The sequence below is a fragment of the Alligator mississippiensis genome, chromosome 1 (genome assembly GCF_030867095.1).
Source record: "Alligator mississippiensis isolate rAllMis1 chromosome 1, rAllMis1, whole genome shotgun sequence".
Lineage (NCBI taxonomy): Eukaryota > Metazoa > Chordata > Crocodylia > Alligatoridae > Alligator > Alligator mississippiensis.
In genome coordinates, this window is record NC_081824.1 from 321,045,479 (window position 1) to 321,062,950 (window position 17,472).

General features: G+C 40.9%; 1 protein-coding gene across 2 annotated transcripts in view; it reads right to left on the bottom strand.

The window, feature by feature from the left end:
• The window catches only part of NHS (NHS actin remodeling regulator), a 370,561-nt gene that overhangs the window by 142,594 nt on the left and 210,495 nt on the right, over nt 1-17,472 (bottom strand). The window lies entirely within an intron of this gene.

The following is a 17,472-nucleotide window of genomic DNA, read 5'->3' on the forward strand; positions in this document are numbered from 1 at the left end:
ATGCCAATTTATATGCTGGTTTTGGAAAAGGGATGAAGTGATCATTGCCAGATCTTAACTCATGTTCCTAGAGGTGAAAGGCTACCTACTGTGATAGCTATCTTTCTTCCCACTCTTCCTATGGATAACAATCAACAACTAAGCCTCTAATTCACAGCCTAATTCATTGTGCACTGTACGAACTGAATAAACAACTACATTAGGCAATTACTGCAGTAAACACCTTATTCTTCCCCTGCCTAATGCCTTCTATGAATCAGTTGCTGGAAGTAGAAGAACATTTTTTTTACTCCATAATGTTGATACAGCCACTTTAACAGGCACCTTGGTCATGGTATACATGCTTTTTAGATCTATTTAAGCAAGTTCAGAAGTCAAATATAATTCATGGTTGTATAGAAATAAAAGGTCTTTTGCCCCTAATTTTACTGCAATTTTGCAATGCTCAAGCATGCTATATGTCAATTGAAAGATTGTTGCCCATGAAGCAAATAGGATGGTTTTTATATTTTAAAATATTCTGAAACAGTATTTATGTGAAGATCTAAATAATGTCAAAATTAGCCTCTATTATTTATGGTATAAATAAGAATTTGGAATTAGCACTGAAAAAACAAGTTGGGTAGTTGTACATATATTTATCGAGGTTTTATAAAATGATCAGAATATTGGAACTATTGTGGATGGGCTATAATCTAGATTGCTCTGTTTTCCTGCATTTACGTATATCATTTTTAAAGAGTTATCACTACCAAAGAGGTGCCCTCTGCTGGCTACAAATAATTTTTTTGCTATACACATGGAGTTAACACATATAGAAGCATGTTGTGGAAAAACAAAAGGAGAACAGAATTTAAATCAGGTATAGTAAAAGATGATGACATAAAACATGTTTAAAAAAACTCAATGTCTTTCTGAACATCACATAACCTCCTTTTTACCAAAAAGAAAGCAGACAGGTTACAATCCCTCATAAGTTTAAGAGACAGAAATTCAGTAAACACGACTTGAGGTTTTAGCCATCCAAGGCTTCAGTTATACCAGTTGCTGAGTTAATCAGTTCAATCATCTATGCAGGAAAGAGAGAGAAAGCAAGAGAGGCTGAACCAAAATTCTGAACCCTGGGAAAGTTTAGATTCGAATCCAACATTGATTATGTTTTAATATGAGTATCTCCACTGTACATATATAGAGAGTCTCCATGTAGAAATTAATCAACTTACAACAGGGACAGGACCTAGCAACCAGAACAAGATCTGATTTGATCACAGGAGTTGTGAATAGTTCTTCTAATATAACAATACAATCCAACTAAAAGTTTAAGGCAAAATAATATACGAATTTGGAAGATATGTTGATAAACTCTTGAAACAAATTCAGAAAAACCATGTGATCCAAAATTAATTTATTTTGTGTAAAAAAAAAATTATGTTGAAGCATAGTAGTGTGGTTAGAGAGCCAAAGACTCATGAATTGAAATGTACACGCAGAAATAAGGTACATTAGTTAAATATATGAACACACTTAAACAATATAAAAAGTTCATGTAGCCCTCTATAGTGACAAAAAACCTAGGAGCAGTCTGGTGGCATTGTGTCCGAGTATTCAGCATCACAAAGAATATGCACAGAACATCAGCAAGTACTTTGTTTGGATCCAGGGGAAAATGTGACTCCAAAATGAGGGGACTGAACCATACAATAAAGAATGCTAAGAGTTATAACGAGATTACCATTAAGATGAACTGCTGTTAGCATTTTCAGCTGCTACCACTTCAGTTGCAAGGTGCCATTATCAGAGCATGGAGTCACAAAGCAGAATGAAGTTTAAAATGATACAAACTCATGCAGAAGGAAAAGGGAAGGAGAGTGAGGAGACAGAACTGTGGGATGATAAATTTGTCTCACCAAATACCTGTATGTCCACTCCCAAAATACTACTAACTTTCAAGCCTAAGAGTATTTGCATATCTAATGATTTGTAAGACGTGGTGTGCGATTTAATGTCCTTCCAAGTGTTTTCCCTTGAGCTTGATAAACATGCCCATAAATGTGCATGAAACACAGGTAAGGAATTAAAGATACAAGAGGAGCCTTGGGAGCAGATACATAATTAAAAGTCTAACAATTTGGAAAAAATGCTACAGCGGAGCAGGTGCTTCCCTCCTACCAACAGGAGTTAATTGTAAGGTAGGTTCTGACCCAGGTTATGTCCATGAAATCTTTTAGTAGTCTCTGTAGTTTTATTGTACAAACATACAAAGAGGACTTTTATTAGCTGCTCTCTCTACGAGAAGCCAGGTCATTGAGTAAATAGTACCTTAATGTTCTCTTTCAAAGCTAGAGAGATTTAAAGATGAAGTATGTTAGGATGACACTGTACATTCCTCCTGTACCTTCCTTCAGATTGTACTTTTTTTTTTTTTAATAAATGACTAATATTTAGTTACCTTCAAAAGTTTTTGAGGTAACTGTCTGTAGGATAACACCAGGATTAAAACAGATGAAATGGAACAGATTTTTCTTTAAAATACAATTTTTCCCTACCCTGCTTTATGAAGAAAAGTTGCAATTCTCCTAGGTGACAAATTCACATACATTCCCTTAAAGGCAGTGGGTTCTGACAGTGCTCAACACCTTTCTGGGCTGAACCCCAATGTATTCAACAGCAGTGCAGTAGCTGTGTAAAGGTGCAAACAGACATAACTCTTGAACCACTCCAAGACTGTCATTGATTGGAAACTGGTTCTAAATTGTCCTGAGTCAGAGTTGTCTGCACAGATACTGCTAGTTTTGGGCGTGTTGGTTGTAGCCATATTGGTCTAAGGACATAGGCAGACAAGGTTCTTTGGGTGAATGTGCTGGGTATATGGGTACAGTGGGATTGGACCCCTACTTCCAGGTTCCTGGGAGCTGGATGCTGTGGAGCTGCTTGCACTTCAATGGCTTTTAAAAAGCACGTCTTCCTCAAACCACCCATTAATTTACTTCAATTCCTGCAAACTGACCAGGGTTTGCTGCATCCCAAGATGGGGGAGGGGCAGTGGTGGTCAGGTGGGAAGGCTACCTGGACCTCCGTTTCTGTGTGTCTGGAGGCTCAGGAGGCAGCTCACTTGTGCTTTTAAAGAGCTGGTCAGTTTTCTTCCATTGGCAGCAATGCAGTCCTTGAACAGCCTCCCCCCCTTCCCCTCCCAAATCTCTAAGCACACAGGAGTAGGGGCCTAGGCAACCCTCCCCACCTGGCCACTTCCCACCCCAGATAAACCTGGAAAGCATGGAACCTAGTCAGCTACCACCAATAGAATTGATCATCTCATTAAAAGCAATGGAGAACTGTTCCTATAGGCCTTAGCCAGGGACACTGTGGCAATAGGAGTTAGTTGTGCAGGGACTTGGGTGGAGGAAGGTGAAGAGCAGTGGAGTATGGAATAGCTGGAAGATTAACCTGACTCTAGTCATGACAAACCTGTTGTCTCCACATAATGCTGAACTGGTTCATAGAGAACCATTTCAAAATAATATGTGATTATCCACACATTTAAACCAGACTTGAGTGTTATGTATGTGCTTACCCTAAGTAAAATGTGCTTGTCATTAAGCATTCGACAGTATTCCACACCCAGCTTAACAGAATCTGCTTTACTATTGAGAGAGAATGTTTTTCACAAGCAGAAGCCATTCCAGTGGTTAGGAGTGATATTCATTCAAGCTTTAAACAAAGGGAACTACACTGAAGTGAAAGTCACCAGTGGATACAAATCCCGATTCCAGAATGGGACATGAAACTCAAGACCTGGCTCAAAGATGAGAGTGATCCCCTCATCTAAAATAACCTTGACAGTTCATCACTTCTGTGCTGTAGGTTTCCAGATTTTTGTTCATTAGGTGGTAAATGAGACAGAAGAGAAATAAAGAGAATGCATTGCGTACAGCTACATGCTATAACTAAGTTGGATGCGCAAAGAAGAAATGCCATCACTGTTAGTCCACACCGCTTTGTTGACTGTGTGTGGAGAAGTTACAAGTGCTGAAGGTAAAAGTATTACAAAGGATCAGCGTTTGGCACGGCCATCCAGTGATGGGTAAGTAAAATTCATGCTTGATTCAATCCATCCTAGGAAGTGCAGGGCAGATAAGGCAAGGAAAAAGAAAACATTGGGAGAGATTAGTCAGGTTTCCAGAACAAGCTGATCTGGGTCCTCAACTGATTTCTCAAGCAGTGACAGGGACGTTCAATTCACTCATGCTCGTTGGCAAGGAGTTGTGTTCTGCTAATCAGATGTGTATTTCTAGTTCTACAAGGTGCATCCCAAGGCATGGGTCTTCCTTGGGGAGTTAAAGTGGAAAATTGCATGAAGGATGAAAAGAAAGAATAATAAATAAAGAATGCATTTCTTGAATAATGTAAACAGAATATTTGCAATAGTAGAACAAATCCTTTTTTAAAAACTCAGATTGAGGCTCTTGGTATTTTCTAAAATACTTTTAGCTTTGACAACTTAGGTTATTAATGTGGGTTTCTAGTACCCAAGCTAGTTTTAAGGCTGTGACTGCACATGTTATAAAGTAAAGCTAAGAAGACCATAGTTGAATACAAAGTAAATATTTTTAGAATCATTGAAAAGCATGATAATTTTTGATAGGTTCTTTATTCATTTAAGATGTATATAGCCTATTTTAAGCACAACATGATGGAAATATGAAACAAATTCTTTTTGGAAAACCAGTTTGATGTGCTTATAAATTAACATTCACAATAACAGATGTCATGTGTTTTGTCTCTCAGAGATAAACATCTTCTTTTGCAGCTCTGTTTGACAGATGAAGGCACCATTGCTATCACTATAAAAGCATATCTGGCAAATGCCAGATGCACTGTCACATACGTATAGGTAAAATCTGGTTAATTCGACAACTAATGATCCGTGGGTGGCTAATCATCAGTAGCTGGCTATTTTCAGCTTTTTGGTAGATGTATTTTGCATGCCATAGTGAGAGAGAGGAAAGAGTGATTTTTGACATCTACAATGACATATATACTACAATAATTCTAAGTGCAGATTGCATGCCCTCTGGATCACTATGTGAGAACTGTACAGATAAGCATTTAATGTAAAATTTCTTACTACAAAAATTCAAAGTGCTCACTATATATGAATACATGATTCTGATGGAGTGAAATAATCAAAACTTTTTTATTTGCATTAAGATATGCACTCAGGGCCAAAACAGACAGTAATTCTACAAAATGGAATGATTGATCCCCTACATCTTGCTGAGCCAAAAATATGCTAAAGAGCACGCAATACTTTGCAAGCATCAGCTGACTTGACAGATGCCATGGAGGGCTTAGGTCAGTTTCTTTTATGCTAATTATCAGGGGCAAATTCCATTGAGATATAGTACCATGTACTTTTGGAAAGAACTAATTAAGCTTTAACAGATGACAAATTAGCCAAAGTATTTTGAGTATGATTCCATAGAACTATGGTGGGGGTTTTGGCACACTATTAAGAACATCATGACAAGCTACCCTGGCTAGGGACAGACATTCAAAAAGCCTGAGCCAGAACTGATTCAATCTTTGCAGGTTAGTCTAATGTGGCTAGGCTGAATCAGTTTGTAACTACACAGACCTCCCAGAAATGCAGGCACATGCTGTCAGTGGCTCAGGCTAGAAGACAGGGGGCGCTAGAGTAGCCCTCCCTTCCCTTCTACAGTGCTGAGTTGAGTGGGTGTGGTCAGGCCCCAGCAGGAAGCTCTGATGAGGGAGGAGTGCTCCCCCTTCTGCCTGGCCCAGCAGGGAATTGATAACACAGTGTTTATCATCCCTAATTCAGTGTTTATCACCCCATTAAGAAAACAACAGAGGAACATCACCAGCTACCTACTGATTCTGCCTTCGTCCTGTCTGCCACAGCATGGACTGTAGCCAGCAAGTGGTCTGCTAGCTAATGCTGAAAGGTGTCTGTGTAAGGAAGATGGGAGGGGGATCCCTGGTTAGCAGGGATAGGGGAGAGAAGGGGAGGAGAAGGGAGAAGCCAGGCAGACAGATGTCTACACTCTCTGTCAAGCTCCAGCCAGGGAGCAGAGGGAAGGGACCATCTCTGCCATGGAGCAGAGAGCCCTGTCCAGCCCAGAGAGTATGCCGGGAAGTTGGGAAAGTCTGGGGTCTGAAACAGACATTGCATAAACTGATTTGACCCAAATCAGTTACAACTGATACTACAGTCAACCAGGTTTGTCTCAAACCAGTTTCAGCCATTTTCAAACTGGTTTATGTGCACTGAACATCTGTTCTGCTACAGGCTTAAAGCCATTTCTGATCACTTAAAACAGTTTATGTGTAATGTCTGTCCCTAGCCCTAGTGAGTAACTGACTACATTTCACTGTACTAAATATATGAAAGTGAGATGTAGTACAATTTTAGGATGGTCATAGGATTCATGAACAGCTCATCTATTGGTAATTTTGTGTTAACCTAAGCAGTAAAACTGTTGTAACACATCCCAGTATCACGTACCCTATGTATGGTATAGAAAAAAAACTGTTTCAGAGCTGTAAGCATTTTCACTACAATTGTTTCTTGTATTCCTCTAGGTATAAAATGAAGTGCTCTGGTGTCTGACCCCATCAACATTTCCTATTAGATATAGTCTTTCAGTGGGGCTTCTCACTGTACTGGAGAGTTCAATCAAACACGGCTCATTTGGAGGAAAGAAAAACATTTTTCTGGCAGGGCAATTGAGCAATCAATTAAGCTGCCCATAGCACTACAATTGACCACAAAGATAACTGTCAACGCATATGAAGCTTTACAAATCCGAGTATCTATTCCCTTAACTTAGTGTGTAGGACTAGCCTGAAGATGGGATCTGGTCCCCAGCCTGCAAAAATCTGGGCAGGTGCTTAGCAAACACACAGATTTACTGCAGCAACCTGGAGTACTTGGATTACCTGCAGCTTTGAGAACAAGTGCTTTGTAATGTGTGGCACAGACACTAAGGCTGTTTTCTTTTGCCTCAGGCCTCGCTAGCATTGACATTTTGTTTTGAAAGCAATGAGCAGTGTTTATTTCCATGTAACCTCTCACTGAACCTTTAGGGGTTTGATCAGTCGAGGTTCTAGAGTTCATTTTCCAATTCTTTGGTCAAAGTAACTAGCAGTTTTTCATTTTTCCTCCCTAAACTTTCTTGAGGAAGTTTTCTCCTATGAAGAAGGGCCAGACTCCTAGCAGCTAAGATCTTGTCTACACTTCCCCGCACTGGTGCTAATTTACATCTACACTCTTCTCGTGGCTCTGTGCAGCTCCGCTCAGTGGCTCTGCTGCTGGAGTACAGCCTGCACCCTAGGAAGGTGCCCACTGCTTGAAAAAACTGTGACAGCCAGCAAAAGGCATAGAGAGCAGCCAAAGGCCGGCTGTGCTCAGTAGGGCTGGATTATTTCTGCGAGCAGAAAGGAATGCAAGAACCCATGAACAGGGACCTACCTAAGTCACAGCGAGACAAAGAGATTTTTGTGGCCTGCTCATGGCATGCAGAGCTGATTACATGGCAGCTCTGCCCCTCACCGCTGATTGGCAAAGGGCACCTTCTCTCAGTCTACCTCACTACTGCTTTTTTGGGGTTGATTTTGTGGGGAATTGCAGCCAATGCTGGGTTTCCTGTGGATCACAGTCAATGCCATCCCTACCCATGAAGTTTTGCTGGCATAACACAGCCTGAATTCCCTGCAGGTGAGGAGGTGGCCTGCTCTGCATTTTTTGTGGCAACATTTAAGAGGAGGAACTGATAATCCTGGGTCTATACAAAGTGCCTCCATACACTATATTGTTCTGTTCAAGGGGTTATAAATACATTTACATATGAACAATGAGCCATAAGGAGGTGGCCAGCTTCTACAGACTTTCAGTGACAGCTGGATGCCTCACAGTTCTTTGTGCCCAATATCCTCCTACAGATCCTGGGAGACCTTTTCATTAGTCAAAAGTCAAAGGGTAATATCTTAACCTTATTGAAATCACTGGAAAACTTACATTTAGTTCACTGAGGCCAGGTTTTCACCCAAAATGTCAGCACAATGGAGGAAAATCTAACCCTCACTACTTCTTAACTGACCTTGCAACAATTTTGCAAGTCTCAGTCTCAGACACTGTAAAAGATTTTGTCTTATTCTCCTCCTCCTCAGGTGCATAGAGCCCCACATTTTTCTCTAGGTGTTTCTCACGTGTACATCCATAGAACAGGCTATGGATGTACATGTTAGCTCGCTCTGTCCTTTCTTCTTTTTGTCTTATCTTTTTCCTCCAAAACTTGTCTAAAGCTTTACTATAGTACTTCTAATACATCTGACCACCATATTATCTTAATTGTCTCTGGCCATCTAGGATACTGCAACTTGTGTCCATTTCTGGCAGAGTAACATATCTCCTCTGGCTGAGCTTGACAGAAGGGCATTGGACAGCTGAGGTCTATTTTAAAAATACTAAAAATAATTGTTCTTTATGTTGTGAAAATCATGATTAAAGGCTGCTGTTTTCTTTCAGGAATTTGTTGGGTTTCCTGCTGAGATTCAGCAGCTTGTTTCAGCGAGGCTATTTTTAGAGCACCTAGGATGGGCATCATAAATATGCCACCAAACTGACTTTTTTGTAAGTGTAAAACAGTGTTTTCTAGACTGCCTCAGCCTCCTTTAATACCATTAGAAATTTGATTGGTTTGAGACCTATTTTATTCTGGTTGGTTTATGGGAGTTCCTACTGGAGCATCTTAGATACCCCACAAATGGAGATGCTTCATAAATCAACACAGTGGCCTGCAGCCTCTTGTCCCTTGCCTCTGAAGACAGCACCTCTATTTTCAATTTCAAGCTTCAGTATCCAATGGCATGGACACTCAAACTCATCTCTCCCCCATCTCTGCATACATCAATCTGCTAACAATGGGCCTGCACCCCATTTCACAGTGCTAACTGCAGGAGAATCAAACAGTATCAGTATCATGAAGAGAGTGAACAGGAGGACTCTGCAACTATCTTTGTACACGGAGCCTCTCTCTCAAGCTTGGTCGGGGGTGGCTTCAGGGGAACAGGCTATGGATGTAAAAGAGGTGTCATCCTTATTGAGGTTCTGAATTAAGTGGATCTACGGGGCAATGATGCTAAGGAAGCAGATGGAACGGGACATAGACACTTCCGCAACCCACCAGCTAACAAGATATGCCAAACACTGCCTTGAGATTATGTTTTCTCTTCAGGTGCATTTCCCATGCAAAGCACTTCTTGCTTTTTGTACAGGACATTAGGACATGTTACATTATTAAACTTAAGAAAGCAAACCAAAGCAATGGCAATTTCAGCCTTTCCCCAGTTTGATGAATTATGTAAACAGTCTAATTAGTTTATCTGTAAATCATTTTGAAAGGAGAAAGTACCAAGCAATGCCATGCTGGTGAAGCATACCCCGCTCAAAAAAAGAGTTGTACCATTAACATTGCTTTCCCAGTGTAGTTCAAATACCTGGGCGAGTATAATTGTTTTCCTACCTTTTGCCCTATCCCCCTGCCATCTTGTACCTGTGTGTTTCAAGCCACAGTAAGGCGTGCCAGAAAACTTCACTATAGTGAAGCAGTAAGTACAATAACCTGATTTCACTAATAATTTCCTTCATTAAAGCAATTCACTCAGTTTCCCCAAACACCTGAAGTACAGGCTTCCAGCTGGTTGGGGCAGTGAATTATACATTTTGTAAGGACAGCCCATAGCTCTGCTGACTGGCCCAGATTCTTATGGGAACGGGTGCTATCCCTGGAGCAAGCCCAGGAACTCCTCGATAATAAAATCTCAACCATATTTATAGTTGATTTAAGGGGATTTAAAGCAGTGTAGGCATTTATATTTTACAATACTACAAAACCAAAGATATGCATGAGGACAGTAGAGGGAGCTGCATTCTCCCTCTTTGAATTCTCAAGCCCAGCTATGAGAAGGCTAAATGAGAGAAGTCAGGTTACAATGAAACTCCTTTTTCCTTCATGTCCACAATATTTTGCATATGTTTCTTTTTGTACCTGCCTGAGTGCAGACGCTTTCTCATTCATCAATTTTTCCTTAACTTTTGGCGACACCTGGACCACAGAGTTAAACCATCTCATCAACTAGTTAAACAGTTGCTACTCTGTTTCTACCCTCCATCAAAGGAAAAGCCAAAACAAGAACCTATTAACCTCTGTTACCAGGGTAAACTAATTAAGCCTAACATGGCAATTATCCCAGAAGAGCAGAATTGTTTTCATCAGCTGCTGCTTTCCAATCCATCCTTTATCCTTTCCTCTGCTGCCAGTAGAAAAAGCCTGTTTCAAAAAAAAAGAAAGAAAGAAAGAAAAGAAAAAGAAAAAGAAAAAGGTCTTGAAGACTTCAGGCCTTAGACTGTGACTTCTTTATTACCTCTGAAGGCTCATCAGACAATTGGCTATAGCGAGGTTTTGTGCTAGACATGTGGTTGATCTATAAAGTTGCCCTTTTCTGTAAGGCACAGAGGGGGGAGGCAACTGTTTCTAAATACAACTTTCCAGTCACACCTGGGCTATTAGTTCCATAATCAGGGGAGCTGACCTTTAACATCTGACCTAGGTCTGTGTTTCAAATTTCAAATAAGCTTTAATCAACAGATGGGATGCCTGTTTTTTTAAGTGAAAGGATTAGAAAGAATAATTACAATCCTGCAAATACATGATTCTTCACGCTAAACCATGTCTGTATGTGTACTGCACATGTGTGGCCTGAGTGTTTTGAGGGGTTTTGTTTTGTTTTAAACTTGTAACAGTAATCTGAAATAAAAAATATATAAGCTGGCTACTGCTAAGTCCTCTATGTGCCATTTATATCTAACAACTTGCATGATAATTCCTCATTCTTATAAGCATGCTACAAACCAAAAGCAGAAAGGCATTTCAGTTATGCTAAAGTCTTGCTTTGCCTCTGAAATATTATTAAACAAGGAACATGTTGCTAAATGTGAGATCAATTTAGACTTACTATATATTACCGTATACAATTTCAAGCCACCCAGCAGCTTTTGTCATCTCACTTGCACCAGCTATAGCTGCAACTATTAATTTTCAAATGAAATACCTATATCGCATATCAACAATCTAATATAGATTTTTAGATGCACAGACTGTGTGTATGTTTTGTGTAAGTGCAAGTGTATGAGAGTGGTTATACATAATTAGCACACAGACACTGGCATTCTTGTCAAGAGAACAAAGGGAGAGTGAGACAGTTGTTGCACACTTGGAGCATAGATTAATCTTTCCAGACTGGAAATTCTGATAAACACAAATCAAGTGGATCTGAGTGATTATGAGCACAGCTTCAGGAACTCTAAAACATCATTTTAATTAATATAGTGCCTGAAGGAGGGACAGTTCTGGAAACTTAAATCCTGCATGTTATGTTTACTGCAGGTACAGCAAGGACAGAAGCTGCCTGATCCAAAGCCATCTTAAGTCAATTCAAAGATTCCCACTGATTTGTACTAGTTTGGATCAGACCATAGCCCAATCCAAAGCTTTTTTCTTACTGACTTTTCAACATGCTTCAAAACTGAGCTAAAATTAATTTGGAAAAAAAGGTCTGTCATATTGAATGAGGCCGTAGGACGGCCAGAAATCCTCACAGCAGTCAGTAAAGGATTCTTCAGGAAGCAAGACTTCTCCTAATGTAGCTTCCTACCTGGGAGGTGATGAATCCTTCCTGGCCCATAAGCCAATCAGCATCCCCCAGAGCACTCCATAGCTCCATGTTATTGTTGGTCATAACCTCTCCATTGCTATGGGGGAAAAAATCAAGCCCCGATTCGCCACCATCTCTAAGGGTGAAAAGTACTCTAGCACTGGTTGACATTTAAGAACATGTCTTACATTTCTTTCCCCAGGAGCTGTACCATGGTGTGGCATTTTTTCTTAAGTAATAGGGCAAAGGCTGAATTAGCTTTGCAACTACTGTAAAAATTGCTTCTTAATCATCTGACTCCTGCTATCACTCCTGCCATCATCATTATTATTCCAGAGAGCCTAGTTTCACTGAGCCATCACAGACAGAGCAGAAAATCTCATTTCATCTGACTAAGCCTGTCTCCTCCTCAGTGCAACCATGCTTTTTTCACCATTGTCTAGTCCCTTACACCCCACAGTTTTCCTTTTCTACCTCAATTACTACTTTTCTATTCTGGCTCCAATATGCTCACCTCTCCACCTATGTAGCAGGAGCACTGCTGAAAGGAGGCTGCAGGAGCATAGCTGGAAAGAGGCAGTCTGCTGCTCGGACCCGAGCGAATGGGGAGATTCTGCTGAGCAAATGGGACAGACTCAGGTAGATGCTGTTTTACACCAGATACAGCTCTGGTGCTGCCTTTCCCACTATTTTGCTGCCAGCAGTCCCAGAACACTTGCTGGGGCCAGCAGACAACTGAACTGGATGCTCAAAAGCCTGGGATACTCCTGGCCGAGAGACTGTTGGCAGCTCCATTTCCAGTATCAGAAAGTCTTTACAAATTTATTTCCCTCCACTGTGAGGTATACTGCAGAGGATACCTCTCTGCCCCTTTTTCTCCTCCTCCAGGGTGGTCTCTTTCCCAGTCAGAGCAATATCACACAGCAGTACACTCACACGTACACAATGTAGGGCAGGGAGAAGAGGTGGACAGCCCTGAATGCAAGGGTTCAACAGTGTGAAGTTATTTATTTTTCCAGCCCACCCAAGGTGTAAGCTTGCCCTGCTCTTGCCTACAAGATACATCTCTCTCTCTCTCTAATGGCAACCCTTGCTATACAATTTTATTAGCAAAATCTATGTGAGGATGAAGCAGTCTGAAATTAAGGCAGCAGATTAGAAATGCTAAAAATTCTCTCCCCTCCCTTCTTTGGGAAACTGCTTTCAATCAATTTATGTACTGAAAACAAACATGAAAGGAAAAACTCTCCTCTGCCTTCAGTTGTCAGAGTGAAAACTAGAATTCCCAGAGCTCTTTTCAGAAGTGCTAATTCTCTCCCCTAGGCCTTCATTATATCGCAGACTCATGTACTGTCCTCTGCAAGGAGGTAAGAGCCTTAAAAAGTTTGGCTGTTTTTATTTTCCAGCACCAGCAAAAAAAGCTGTTGGAAGCCTGCAAAAGGGAAACCTCAGTTCTATTGGCAATTAAACTCAGAATTGATTAATTCACTCGTATAGGTAGCATCAGCTCCTGGCCACAAGTGGAAAACAGTTGGGACTTGGGTTAGAACACTAAGCACTTTGTAGGATACGGGGATGTACTGTACAGTTCAAAGCACTAACCCACGTTAGCTGACATTAGGGATTTTCCTTAGTTCTCTCTTTTTTCCCCTTCTCCTTAGCCTGCTAAGAATGTCAAGCTTCTCATGTTGTGACTACACAGAAAACTGTGAAACCGTTTGGTCTGTCAGGTTTCCAACATATAAAGGACATAGACATCCTTGTCTCAAGCCATGCCACTAATGTGAATAACTAATGCCCTCAGGGTCATTGGAGAATATGCCCTTTTATTTGGCACTGCAAGTACAGCTGCTCAGAAACCAGATTCCTATTTTGTGGGAAATTTCAACACTTCAGAACCTGCAACCAAACAAATAATTCCACAAATGTTCCATGAAATTTCCCCAAAATTTCACTTTACCTTGATCAAACTATTTAATTTCGACAAAATTTGAAATGTCTTGTTAGGTTTTGGAATGAGTTATTTTATATTAGAAAATGTTAAAAATGAAGTTATTTCAGAAAGAAAAATTTAGATGTCTTTGTCTGAGAAATTGAAAAAAAGAAGTTTTGACATCTGAAAAGTGTTTCTTTTCAACGTTACTATCAAAGTAAAATGCCATTGTAACTGACAGATTACTGCAAAATATTTCATTTAACACAGCTTTTTTCACTGGGATAAACTTTCCATCAGAACATTTCCAACCAGTTGGTGGCATCCACATTTCAGTCTTCCTTTTTTTTAGCTGTCTCTTTGTTCAACTATTTATTATACGAAAACATTTGACTTGGTCCTAGATCAAATCTGGCATGAGAAAATACAGATTAGCACAGACAAAAGAGAAATCATACCTGCTGCCTCTTCCCTCCCTGCATGAATGTGCATGAAATCCTTAACCAGGGCTCTGAGTTTGGACAGTAGTACAATTAAACAATAATGATAAATTGTTTCCTATTGTAACACAACGAAATAACTATATGCTTCTTCCCTCTTCCTAAGTGTGCTGCTGTAAAGTGGTTTATCTTGTACAAGATTTCCAATACCTGATATCACATAAGGTGACAAAATTCACTTTGCTAATCCATATATCACTAACATTCTGCACCTTTACCCTTAGATAAAAGGCCACACTCTCCCCACATGACAAAAGTAGTAAACAGTCAAATGGAAACTCAGTAAAAATACATGCTGCCCACTTGTAATTATTTCCTATGTCTAAATAAATGTGGACACTCTGGACCACATCCACAATATAGTGTAGACCGTGGAACTTCAGGGACTATTTTAATGTATGCTACTTGATGATGTGATCCAAAAATCCAGGATACAGATAGGCCTTCTGGCAAGGAAGTTATGCTCAAAGACAAATTACAGACAGTCAAGAAGACCAAGGCAGAATCAATCCAATCTATGCAGCTTTCTCTAAACCAAGGTAGGCAAATACCTGCACTGGCCAAGGCCAGAAGGCAGGGGGCACTCTTGCATGCCTCCCAGCTCTGCTGGGCAGCGAATGCCCTAGCCCAACCCCCTTGCCTCAGCTGCTGGCAGGGCTGGGGCATTCACTGCCTGGTGGAGCTAGGCTGCAGGGGGGGAAAGCCCCAACTTCAGGGGCTTTCCCCTTACCTGGCTGTGCAGACCCCAATGGGTAGAGGGGTTGTCCACCTCGCCTACCTCCCACAGCTGAGAGGTAGGGGACGGGTGAAAGGGTGGGACTGGGGTGTTTGCTGCCCAGTGGTCCTCACAGTGTGTCTCTTAGCAAGTCCTCAGGGCCAGAGGTTCACATTACCAGGATGGGGGGTTGCCCCTGAGGCGATCTCCCCCAGAGTATGTGGGGCACTCCCAGAGCTGGGAGCCTCTCAAGTGGGGCCCATGGGGCTCCCAGCCATGGGAGCTTGCTTCTTGCCAATGCAGGGGTAGCCGGTGCAAGTATGGCATGGTAGGAGGCACAACTGTGTGAATCACATGTTAGATCCCATCGTGCCTTTACCTGCATATGTAGAGGGGGCCTAACACATCATCTCTGGTAAAAAACAGATCAACAGACAACAATAGGCAAGATGGCTAGGAATCACACAGGGGAAGCTTCATTCAAGCAGAGTCTTTCAACTGGGAAGCACTCAAAATATAGGCAGGCACTCACCAAACAAGATTAAAAACTGGTAAGAGAAATCAAGAGAAAAAAACTAACTGCAAATGCAGAGGGAACTGACTTCACAATTTATACAATAGGGGAGAGATGCATACAAAAAAGGTATATTCTCTTCTATTTTAAAATTCATTTTTAAAATTAATAGTGAAGAACAAGCAAGAGATCAAGATGCATAATTTAGGGAGAAACAAAAGAAATACCAGAAATACCCCAGGGTCATGTGGCAACCAAGCGCCAGATTAGATATGAAGAACAGTAACAAGCAGGCGTATGTTTTAAACAGACTCTGTTACTTGGAAGCCTTTCCTTGAGATGATACTTGATCATGTTACGTTTAAGTAGGTCACAGTTGTATTACTTGTCATTTTTAACTGAAATCCAGAAGAACTGAGACAATACCTACCTAGTAAGGCTGATTGCACTGCCTACTATTGCAGGTGTGGGTACAACCTCTGACTACACGTCTCCCACTTGTGATCCCTGCTTTGTTTTTTAGGATATAAATATTCACCAGGCGCTGCTAACTAATGGTCTACCGGAACTGCACCCTCGTTACTGGGATGATTCTGAGCTGGAAGTGACAGTTAAAACATGCACCCAACAGCCATCCTTATCAGCCCCCTCAATTTCTAGATCACAGTTTATAGCATATAGAGCTTTTTGTCTCTCACTTCATTCACACTGCCTCGAGGAGAGAAAAGGCAGCTCTAAAATATTACTGTACTCAGCCTTTTTTTAAAAAACACACAACGTACCATTTCAAGCAGGCTTCTTGAATAGCATGAGAAGAAATTAACCCTGTAGCTCTCGCGTGCGTGTGTGGCGTGAGCATAGAAATAAAGGTTTGTTTCGATTTTGCCAATTTTCATAGGGTACCTCTTCTGCTTGTGTAGATTTTATTCTTTTATGTGGGTAGGATTGTAGAGGGCTTGCAGCAATGCCAACGCATTGCGAGCAAGGAAAGGAGTGCGTCACCATTAAGCAGCTTTCAAAAGAAATAGTATAAATATTTCTCTGCCCCTTGATTGTTCGTTGTCAAGGAGTCTTCATGAGAGCCGTGACTGCTCCAGAATGGAATGGCAACGAGAATGGATCAGCCGCTTCTACCAGAGACGTTAAATCAGGAAACCTGGAATACTGACTTGGAAATATTAAATACCGTAAGGTAGCCTCCTAAATCTACACTGAGTCACTTCAGTGGAAATGGCCTGATTTCCAAGGTGTTCAACACCTTTCAGTTTCCAATAACTTCAGAGATTTGTAGGTCTGCGGCACTTTTGAAAGTCAGACCACTTCTAGTTAGGTATTTAAATATGGTACTTAGAAGCTTAAATATGGATTTAGAAACATAACTTCAAGCAACCAAGTATGTGTTTTAGGGCTAATCTCACACTCTGTACAGTTTTCAAACTGTTTTTGGGTTTGTATCCCTTGCCATGGATGTTTATTCCAATATTGTAAAGTACTGAATCTCTCCTGCTTACATGACCTCAAAGTAGCACTTCACAAGATTGAACCCCAAGTCCCCTTGTTGTGTGGTGTGGAGTGCACTTCTACTTCCAACAGAACTGTTTCCTCTAGATATCAGAGCATACTGTGAAATGTTAGGGCAAGACTTGTACTTTGAGAAACTAGCAATTTTTGTACAGTTTGTTACTGATTGTTCAGTAAACAGCCAGGTTAGCTTATCTGCCTCACCGGAGAACTGCTGTAAAAATCATCACTGTGGTTAAAATATAGCCATGCCATTTGTGTGGATGTTGTAGTTCAGCTAGTGCCTGAACACAGAATCCCTCAGGCTGTTTTCCCAGCCCAAAGAAACTTTAACCACTACTACAGCACAGACTACATTATGTATGAAAGGGTCTTTTTTCTAGCAATAGGCTCACCCTGCAAACATAACAACAACATATTATTATTTTTATGATTTATAAAGTCATGGCACTCTCAACTTTCCAAACTACTCAGGACATTGAAAATCAAAGACATGATTTACACTTGTAAAAGGCAACTCTTCCTGCCCAAAGGGTTCATCTCCCCCAGTCCCCAA